Genomic DNA, 10,963 nt, shown 5'->3' with positions numbered 1-10,963 from the left:
CTGAAATTTAATAGAAAGTAAAAATAAATCAAATAAAAATTATAATTAAAAATATCTAGTAATGCTGATTGCGGATACTGTTTGTTCAGTAACTTCACAGTGTGTTCATAAAGTTTATTCAAAGCCTCCTGGCTTTGTTAGAGAAGAGAGCATATTACCTGTATGATATGTTGACATAAAGTTGTTGAAAATAATCAATCTGCATCTAGATGTCTAATTTCTACATATCATTCAAACCGGCGACTAGTTGCTATTGCTGTTGTGGTTACTGTATTGCTGCTGACAGCAAACACAATTCTCAAATTTTGCTATTTTTTTTTTTTTAAATGTTGCTATACTAAATTTAAATACCGGTAGGACAGCGAAGAAGCAGGCTTTAGTGTACATTAAAGTAAACAAAGTAAAACAGATGTTTATAAACATTCAATATGGTAAAGCCAGCTATCATCATTGCAGAAATTCATTTTTATGAGTAAAATGTCCCACCCAGTCATTCTGCAATCATAGACAAGTGCAGACATTTTGGGATATAACTACTAAAATATTTTGCATAGATTTGATTAAATGAATATATATTGAGGGATATAAAGCTGCTGGGTTTGGTATGCAATGGGGCAGAGTAGGGTAAAACGGTCAACAGCTGCCTATCTCATCCCAATACTTGTGTATACTAGTATTTAATTAAGAGTGGCTCGCAGGGCCCTAGGTAGGTGCTGTTACCATTACTGTTCAGATCTGTATTCAGTATGTTGAGCAGATTTCCGCACTGAAAGGCAACAGACAGGGGCTGATTTAAAGGAGTCCAGACATGCCCTAACAAAAGGCTCATTTAAGTACTATATGTGTGATATTTTCAAATGTATTACCTTATGAACAAAAATACTTAAAACTTGAATATTACCACACTGGGTAAAGTGTAAAGTGGGTAAAGTGTTGACATCAACAACCATTATTTATGAAAGGAAAAGTGAGATTTTTTGTCTCCTTAGAAACACATACTACATTGTGTTGCTACAACATGAATGGAAGCTCTATGTTCTTCAGCCCTGTTCCCATGTAAATGTAGCCATGCTGTGGAGTCACTGGGATGTGATAAAATATGAGACCCCCCCAGAGTAAACTCCTGAGCACAAGCACACTGCTGCCTTTCTCAAATTGCAGACCCCAAGATCCTGAAACGAAACAACAACAACAAATTATTTTAACCCTAGATTTCCAAATAATACTTAACATAGCATAGCATGCCTCTTTAGTTGGTGTAGTGTGGCTGGAATAAGTAGTGTGCTGCCAGAAGTTGGGGTTAATTGAAATGCAAGATTGTCAATTACTTAAAGCAGGATGGGATACAAGATATAACTGTTGTAATCCTAACTTGTAGCACCCTAGTTCATATTGTATTCTCGTAGTATTGCTGCACTTATTGTAAATCTTACTATATTTAAATATCAATCTCACATTGTAATCCTGTACTGCCCCGTAACACCTGTAAGTCACCTTGAATAAATAAATAATAATAATATTTGAAAAACGTAATATTATTGTATATGGAATCTATTAAATACAGTTTCCAATACTGCAGAATCCCAATTTCCAAAAAAATATTTGTGTAAATAGGTCTGTAGCAGGGCTGGGGCCATGCACATAAGGAGGGGCTTATTAGTGTATAACTAAGAGTGGGATTGGTTTTAATGGGGAACCTGATGCTCTGTGTAGCAGCCTGCCTGCTGTGTTTAGTTGCGGGAACGAGCAGCATGTGTGTGTTTACCAGCTATGAGCTCCCAATCAGCAGAATGGTAGCTCTTCCTTCTCTCGGACATCAGTTCCTTGTTTCGGCCGGCAGCCACGCCTACTTTGGCCTTCGGGACCAGCAGCTCCGCCTACTTTGCCTTCGGGGATAGTAGCACCTCCCTTGCCTGCTTTTGGGGACAGTAACTCCTCCCTCTGTTGCTCTCGGGATGGCAGCTCCTCCCTCTCTCGCGCTCCCTCAGCAGCACTGATGACATGGATGCGTGTTCGCTGTGTGAGTAACAGGAAACTGAGACTAGAAGGTTGAGATTGATACAGACAGACAGAAACCCCATGTGACTCTACCACGTGGGACATAAGGCCCGGCGTACAAAAGGTAAAATAACATTGTACAAAAACTATCAAACAAAAGGTGCCGTGAAGACGGCTCATGCTACTCCGCTAACAAATGGAGGTCCCACTTACACACCTGCCTGCTATACTGTGTGGGAGCTATTATCCCAAAGCTACTGAGCTACTGTCCCTCAGGCTATTCACCCAACTCCAACCTTGGAATATCCACACGATCGTTGATTTTTGCAGCTTCTCATGGAACAAAACCCCCGACCACCTCCCGACCTCGGTATATACACACGATCGTCGTTACAGGTGGTCACTTTGTTTCCTGAAACCAGTCGTTCAGCAGCACAGACGGACCGATGCTTTGGCAGCAGTAGCGCTCTGACCCCTATGGCAGCCTTGATCTATATAATCGGGACCCTTTTATTCTTGGTGCTCTGCTGCACCACGCCTACCTCCTGATTAGGAGCTCGCAGCTAGTTAACACACACACACTGCTCATTCCCGTAACTAAGCACAGCAGGCTACAAACAGAGCGTCAGGTTCCCCATTAAAACCAATCCCATTCTTAATTATACAATCGCTACATTCTTATTTACAATACACACTCACAGAAGCCCCCTCCTTATATGTATGGCTCCAGCCCTACTAAAAGTGCACATAAGGGTAAACTATTGAAGAATGCAATATCAAATTGAACATTGTGGATAGTGTTTAACACTTTCCTGTCTAAATAGAATGAAAGGCATTAAGTAGCTGTTTCCAATGATATGGTGTATTTTGTTGTGGAAACATTTGTATATAAGCTACGCCCAACAAAAAATCATAGCAACATTTATAATAAATAATATTTGTAAAAACTGTCAATTTCGACCCCTCGCTAAGTTAGAAATAGAAAAAAATATTGTGACATTACAGTTTTATGAGGATTTAAAATAAAAAAAATCAGATTTGAAATATCTTCTACCGTTGTGGAGCTACAAGATTTTGTCCGAGCCATGGTCTGTATGACAAAACGGCCCTAGTTACAGGCAATCAGCTTTCTTATGGAAGTAGCCCAGATTAAACAAATTACATGGGTGAAAGTGAAAGTGGGGGGGGGGGGCCTTGCAGCAGCTGACAAATATTTGCAAACTAGATTCTCCTGGGCCATCTGGGGGCCACAAGGAGAATTGTCTCTTTCTCTCTCCTGACCTTCTCAAGGAAGGCAGGGAGCAGCGGTATCGGCGGGAAAACATACAAAAGCGCTTTCTTTGGCTAGGGTGTCGACGTCTAGTGGACCTCCACAACAGTGGAGGGAGAACAACAGGGGGCAATGAGTCGTCTCTGCCGAGGCAAAGAGATCGACTTGGGCTTTCCCTGAAGCGATCCCAAATGCGCTGCACCACCTGAGGGTGGAGTTGCCATTCTGATGGGTGAGGACCTTCCCTCGAAAGGAGGTCCGCTGCCCAGTTCACCACTCCGGGGAGGTAAACAGCCCGGAGGGGTAATAAATGCTTCTGTGCCCAGATCAACAGCTGAAAGGCTGTGCGGTCTAACCCCTGGGACCGAAGTCCACTCTGGTGGTTCACGTACACCACTACTGACATGTTGTCAGTGCGCACAAGGACATGTCTGTTCTGGAAGGAAATGCTGGAGAGCAAGGTGCACTGCTCGGAGCTCCAGTGTATTTATGTGCAGGTAAGTCTAGCAGCCTGTCCAGGACCTGTTGACTCTGCCTGCCCGGACCGCACCCCAACCCAGGTTGGATGCGTCTGTTGTCACCACTTGATGGCTGTGTATCACTCCCATCACTACACCTTCATGTAGATGGGAGGTTTGTCTCCACCAGCGTAAGGCTTCCCAGCATGAGTGAGACACTGTCAGATGACGGTGTCTGTCTCGCTTGGGGTGTAACCGAAAGGCACTGAGTCACGCTTGAATGGGGTGCATGTGCAGTAACCCCAGTTGGATAGCTGATGAGGTTGCGGCCATCAGACCCAATATTTTTTGACACAACACCAGTTGCAGTCTGGACCCCTGTTGATACAGGGCCAGACAGTTTTGAATGGCCGCTACTCTGTCACCTGACAGGTAGGCTCGCAAAGTGAGGGAATCCTGCCAGAGACCCAAAAAGACTGTACTCTGCACCGGTTTTAATTGGCTCTTGGCCTTGTTAAGAGTGAGACCTAGTCTCGCTAGATGGTTTGTCACTGTTACCATGTGGGACACTGCTCCTTCCTGCGACTGGGAAAAGATCAACCAGTCGTCCAGGTAGTTCAGCACCCTGATCCCTTGCAGCCGCAAGGGAGCTAGGATGACATCCATGCACTTCGAAAAGGTGCGAGGGGCTAAGAAGAGGCAGAATGGCAACACAAAAAACTCAAATACGCTCCCCTGAAAGGTGAAGCGGAGATATTTCCTGTGCGCTAGATGGATAGGAATGTGAAAATATGCATCCTATCCACTGCTGTAAACCAATCGCCCGGCAAGACAGATTGGAGGACATGGCGATGTGTGACCATTTGGAACATCCTCTCCCTCAAGAAACCATTGAGGTGTCTCAGGTCTAGGATGGGGCAAAGGCCGGTGTCCTTTTTTGGCACCAAAAAGACGGATGGCTTGTTTGAGAAATAGTTTCTCTACTTCTTGCCTGAGGGCCAGAACCTGGAGAGGGTCATTCATGGATGTATTGTGAGCCCTCAAAAGAGAGACGGTCCCGCATGGAACTGCAGTGCATAACTGGTGTGTACGGTGGTGAGAATCGGAGGTGCAATTGCGCCAGTATTGCAGCTGATGCTGTGTGAACTGCTGGGGCTGCTGAAGTCGGGGCGGAGCATGTTTGAGGCGGCTGCCTAGGGCGACAGCCCTGGAACTGCCTTCTGGAACGCTGCTGTTTGGGTGCACCACGCCCTGCGTTCCCTTTTCCATGCAGAAGGGTCAGGTTGCCTTCAGGCGGTGCCTCAGGTCACCCAGTGGAACCGTGGGAATCGTGACTGTCCGGGTTATCGTGTGCCTGGGGAGACTGCCAGCTGCTCGACATGCCCCACACCGGAGCACAGGGAGGGAGTAGCGCTGCCACTTGCCGAGATGCCCACTTGCTGAGACGCCTTGTGTTCTCCATGGGAGCACTGCAGGATCTCCTCCACTGCTGGCCCAAAGGTATGCCCCAGGGATATCGGTGTATCCAACAGCGCCGTCTTATCCGCATCGGGAAGCCTCGCCTGTGACAGCCATAGCTGTCTGCAAGCCACCACCAGGCTTCGACCTAGGGCTTGCCCTTGAAGGCTAGAGATCTGGAGCAGCGTGCCTGAAAGGAGGCGTAACTCGCAAGCCACCGGCTCAGGGAGCGGGGCTTCCAGTAATATGCCACCCATATAGGCGGTCAGGATACTCAATGTATTCTTTAGCGAGTCATCTGTGCTTCCGTTGCGTAAGCCCTCTTCAAGTGTGTTTCTGTGACCCTCCATTGCAGGTTCAGGCACACAGGGTCCTTGGGCAAGCTCCCCACTGGCGGAGCCTTGACCAAGGCCACAATGGTGGAGTCCACTGGGGGAAAACCCACCAGGCCCAGCTTGTCCGCACCTTCTAAGGAAGAGAGCGTGACCACTTGCTCCAGAACACTGGGCGCTGAGGCCGAATGATCCCAAGAGAAGTGTACCTCCTCCATGAAACCTCTGAACGCTGGGAAGGGCTGAGGGTGGGGAGCTCGAAAACGGGGGCGCACTAGCCTCCGAGGCATCCTCGGAGCTGGGCTGTGTCTCAGTAGAGTGTGCAGGCTCCTCTCCTTCCTCCATCTCAGTGGGGAAGGAGTCCTCGTTCCAGGAGGCCGCTATCGAGAGCACGTCCTCCTCCTCTGCCATCCGTACAGATGACTCCAGCTCTCTTTGAACTCCTGTGGGGGAGACAGGGGCTGTGTCACAAAGACGGCCGGAGTGGGTGGCGTCAGACCAGAAGCAGGAAATAAACAGACAGAGATTTGGGGTTTGGTGAAGCTGAGCGAATGCTTTCGCTCAGCATTTAATAACAGAACAGAAAATAAAAGGTTTGAACAGACAAAAACACTGGACACGGCACTTGCGCCAAAATAAATAGACAAACAAAACGTACTAACACACAAACGGTGCACGGAGACAAACACGGTGAGTAAAGCCAAAACAAACGTTACGATCTTTCTTTTTCTTTCTCCTCTCTCTCTCACCCGTTCTCCACTCACGAACACTCAACCCCGACTGAATGAAAATGTGCATCTATATATACTGTTGTGCTGGGATTCAATTACTAATTAATTATTCACTTGAATCCCAGCACGTGAATTAATTCTGTGCAACCCCGTGCTCACATATTACATTTAACCAGCACGTGAAGTGATTTGTGCCCTCCTCGTGCCTAAATACAAATCTACCTTTTAAATCACACGTGAAACACAGACCCGTTTATATCCCGTGTATACACCGACATTTACACACAACACGTAACATACAACACATAATAAGCACACAGGGGTGGGGCACATTGCCACAGGCTGGTATTGGGACGGGCGCTGGCGGAGCCCCGCCAACAACTCCAGGACCTGGGCCATCTGTGCATTCAGGTCCATTATGTCCCTCGTCTGCCTCGAGCGCTTGACCCGCTTCGCCACCTGTGGAGATGGGAAATGGCTGTGAGAGGGTGGCGGCTGAGCCTGTGCGCATGGAATACCCTGCGAAGGGCTCTGGGACAGTTGGAGAAGGGGGGGGAGCCGGGGCTCCTATGGCCTCTGATGGCTCGGTCACAGGGGCTGAAAATTCTCGTCTCGTTCCCTAGGGCTGAAGTGGTGTGCTGGATACCCAAGCACCGCGCGCACAATGTATGCCCATCCTCCTGGGGCATGTTCTCCCTGCAGGACGTGCAAACATGGAACCAAGACATGCTAGCTGGGGTATAACCCTGGGCACTGCACACTGTCTTGCACTGAGTGCAAAGCCCATGAGAGCCTAAGCCTGCGTGCACCGAGGTACAGAAGCTTAGAGGGCACCATGCATATCAAGCACCATGTGCACTGAATGTACTGAGCACCATGCGCACTGAGCGCATCGAGTGAACTGAGTATCATGTGCACCGAGCACCATGTGCACTGAGTGCCATGTGCACCGAGAACAGAGTGCACCACGTGCACCGAGGCGCTATAAGCACCGAGCACCGTATACACCGAGTACCATGTGGACCAAGTGTACTGAGCACCGAGTGCACCAAGCACACCGAGCACGAGGTGCTATGCGCACCAAGGCATCGAAGCACCGTGCGCACCGAGCACCATGTTCACATAGTGCACCGAATACTGTGCACACCGGATGCACCGAGCACCGAGTGCACCGAAGTACCAAGGGCTGAGCATGCACCGTGGTACTGAAGCACTGGGGGGGCAGCTAATGCAGCGGTGCCTACCCTAACTGCGTGTAGTCAGCTACCTGGTCAGTGCGCAGCATGCACCAGGGGAGACACACGGGCCGAAGCCACGGAGGACGAGAGCTCAGTTAGTTGAGAGAAAAAAGAGAAAGGAGAACACACTTTTTTGAAGGCCGAGGCACACCGAGGTGGGAGGACCGAGGCAGCCGGCAAGGTCTACTCAACAGCGGGGCAGGCTAAAACACAGCCCCGGTGGATGAATATATGGCTGACTGACTGTTGTTTATTTTGCCCAAGCTGCGCGAATGACAACTGGCAGAGTCACTCCACGGCGGGGGCGGCAAACCAAGCCCTGGCGGAGGAAAGGTATTCTCCCTGAAGGTGTAGGTTGAAAGACAACACACCCACACACCAATACTGCACAGGCAGTCACACATACGATGGACAGCCGAAAGAAGACGGCCTGCGACACAAGCGAAGCAGACCGTGAAGAAGAAGGAAAAAAAGACACTCAAAATGGAGCTGCTGATTCTGCGAGAGTGGCAAGCATGAATGCAAGGGAATTACAGTCGACTCAGAGGAGCTCTTTCAAAAACACACTCGGGTTAATGACACAGAAGCGTACCTTACCGTTGGTGAGAGGCAAAAGAGGAAGTGGGCTCCACGGCAGGTGGGACCGAGGACATCACTCCACGGAGGGGCCTATTGGCAGGTCTGACATAAAATGCTCAGCGAATTGAAAGGGAACTATATATTTTGCCACTCTACTTTTTTTGCTCTTTGTAAAAACAGTATTATTCTATGTTTTGTTATGGTTTTGCCTATTAACAGTTTAAAATGTAAAAATAAGTCCAACATTAAAAATAAATAAATAAAACTCCACAATAAAACAGCCCCTACATGAACATTGGTTTGACCCACCATAGTGGGCTCTGCACTATTTACAGCAGCTAAAGTTAGCAGCGGTGTGACTGCAACAGAAGATGCTGGGCAGTTTGGATACTGCACAAAATTATTAATTAAATATATGTTATGTAATTGTTAGTTTAGTTTGTTTTATTCTCTATTAATTAAATTATATTCAGAGGGTTATTTATGTATTTTTTTTAAATAAGGACATTAGTAGGTTTGTGTTGCTGCGGGGCTATGAATGGCTTTAAGTTCAACAACAACTCTAAATAAAATGTTACTGCTATTAAGCACTGATAATAATCTGAAGCAGTGGTATTGCAAAATAACAGAATTCTATTTTTACTTTATAAATGTTTTTTTTCCATTAAAAACTTGTCATTTCTTGGTTCAAATTAATTTTCAGCTTTCATATTGAAGCTTGTTGTGTACTACTCATTAAAGCAAACCAAGTAGGAATTTGCTTAAGACGTTTTTCAAGTCAAGTAAGCTTATTTGTGTATAAATAATGACAACAGTTTAATCTTACTTTAAAGGCACGCACCTGAATTGTAAGGTAATTAAACTGTTTGCTTATACTCTCCCCGCTGTTCTGTGCACTGTCAGCCCTGGTTAAAGATATAAATAATGTACCCGATCCGAAGCAAGTGGAAAACTTGCCTAAATATTAAAGTAAAAAAATATATATTTTAAAACTAGCAAGAAATGACTTGTTGCACTAGCAGCAGTTACATATACACATTTATATACAAACGTTATAGAATTCAATATAACCATGAATAGCAACTATAAAAAAAATGAACTATAACAACTACAAAAAGTATATAGATGGGCTCCTGAGTGGCACTTCCAGTAAAGGCACTCCGCTCAGAGTGCAGGATGTGCCCTATAGCTTGGGGATCGCCAGTTCAAATCCAGGCTATGCCACTGCCAACCGTAGCCGGGGCGGGGAGGGTTTAGGTCGGCTGGGGAATCCTTGGCTCACTGCTACTTCAGCGACCCCTGTGGCTGGCTGTGTGCAACTCAGAACTTGTGGTCCTCTGACACTGTAGTTCTGTAATGGCTTCATGGCAGGCTTGCAATGAAGTGCAGGGGTTGCCAAGGGCCCGCGTTATGGGCGGGCCTTAGGGGGGCTGGCCCGTCCAGTTTAGGTCCAGTGCACCCCCAGTTTCAGATTCTAAATTGATTCAGTACCGTCAGTTTCCAGTTCTAGCGGTAGATGCCCGCTGGAATGTCTCAATACCAACTGTGAATCAAATTTAAAATCAACCCGCACAAGTGCTAGCTTTTTCTTTTTGACTTGCTGTATTTTTAAGCGTAGTTCACTATTGGACAATAAATACTAAACAAAGACACAATTGGTCCAAATTATTATCCATCAAAACCAGCCAATCAATACTTTGCATCGACGAAAGCAGCCAATACTGTACCTGCAACTGCAGAGAGCCAATCACAGACTGTCAGCTCGACTGGAGCACAGACACAGCATCTTTCAACAACAACAAAGTGAGACGCGGACAGTTCAGTAATATTGCTCCATTCATATGTAGATTCAGGAGAGAAAGGTTTTGGCTGAAGGTAGAAACATGGTGAGGTAGGAGGCATTTTAGAGTGGTATTTTTTTTTTTTAATTTAGTTGTCGCCAATTTTTTACCCCAGTTTTCTCCCCAATTTAGTATGCCCAATTATTATCTGTATCCTCCGATCACCGCTCGCAACCCCCCCGCCGACTAGGGAAAGGCGGCTGGAACACACGTCCTCCGAAACGTGCTCCTGCCAAGCCGTCATTTTTAGTCACGGTCGGCTGTGACATAGCCTGGATTCGAACCTGTGATCTCCAGGCTATAGGGCACATCCTGCACTCTGCGCGGAGCGCCTTTACTGGATGCGCCTGGATTGCGCTAAGTAGGGTACATCTCTGGGGTCTTCAAGTGGGCACCTTCCATCCTCGGTGTTTCGTCGACTAGCCCACGACACCTCAAGAAATAGATAAAAAAAAAAAAAGATCACGTCATTGGGGCTTAAGCTCCGAAATAAGAGCAGTCTGGCGCATAGGGGTTAAACAATTTAAACAGTACAAAGTGAAGCTTCACATTTGTATTACAATCAGTGATCATATTTAGCAATTTGACATCCAATTAATTGTGCATCTAGTTGCTGACTAGGCATCTAGATATAAAAAAAATAAATAATAATAGCAGCATCAATGGTGGAGTTTCCATACTTGTTTTGTTTTAGCTCGTGACATTTGCTTGAGAAAAATGACCCGATGTCATGCAAATGAAGGGGAAAGGTGGGGGTTGATATGTAAATTAGCTATGCATAAAGTACTTGTGCTGTTTTTGAAGATTACTAGTGAAATTTTGTGAAAATGTGGTTTCCATGCGCAGAGAACTGGTACATGAGTGAATCTAAGCTTCTGTAATAAAGCAAAATACATTGTGCCTGGTTTGTTAATAATGTGTTTTACTGCTCTTGCTCAAATTGTTTTTTAAATGTCATTGGAGGGGTGGCATGTCTTTAGTATTGAATCCATTTCAGCTAATTTATCTTACGACTCATTTATTAAAAATTGACTGAGAGGTATTAAATGAAACTTTCC

At 46.3% G+C, this 10,963-nt stretch overlaps 1 pseudogene; it reads right to left on the bottom strand.

Annotated features, from left to right (window-relative positions):
- Nucleotides 1-960: 960 nt before the first annotated feature.
- LOC131737222 (radial spoke head protein 9 homolog) overlaps nt 961-10,963 on the bottom strand; it is a 33,556-nt pseudogene continuing 23,553 nt past the window's right edge.

This window comes from Acipenser ruthenus, chromosome 5, assembly GCF_902713425.1.
Source record: "Acipenser ruthenus chromosome 5, fAciRut3.2 maternal haplotype, whole genome shotgun sequence".
NCBI lineage: Eukaryota > Metazoa > Chordata > Actinopteri > Acipenseriformes > Acipenseridae > Acipenser > Acipenser ruthenus.
Note: the sequence above shows the minus strand (reverse complement) of the source record. Positions and strands in the feature narration are given on the sequence as shown.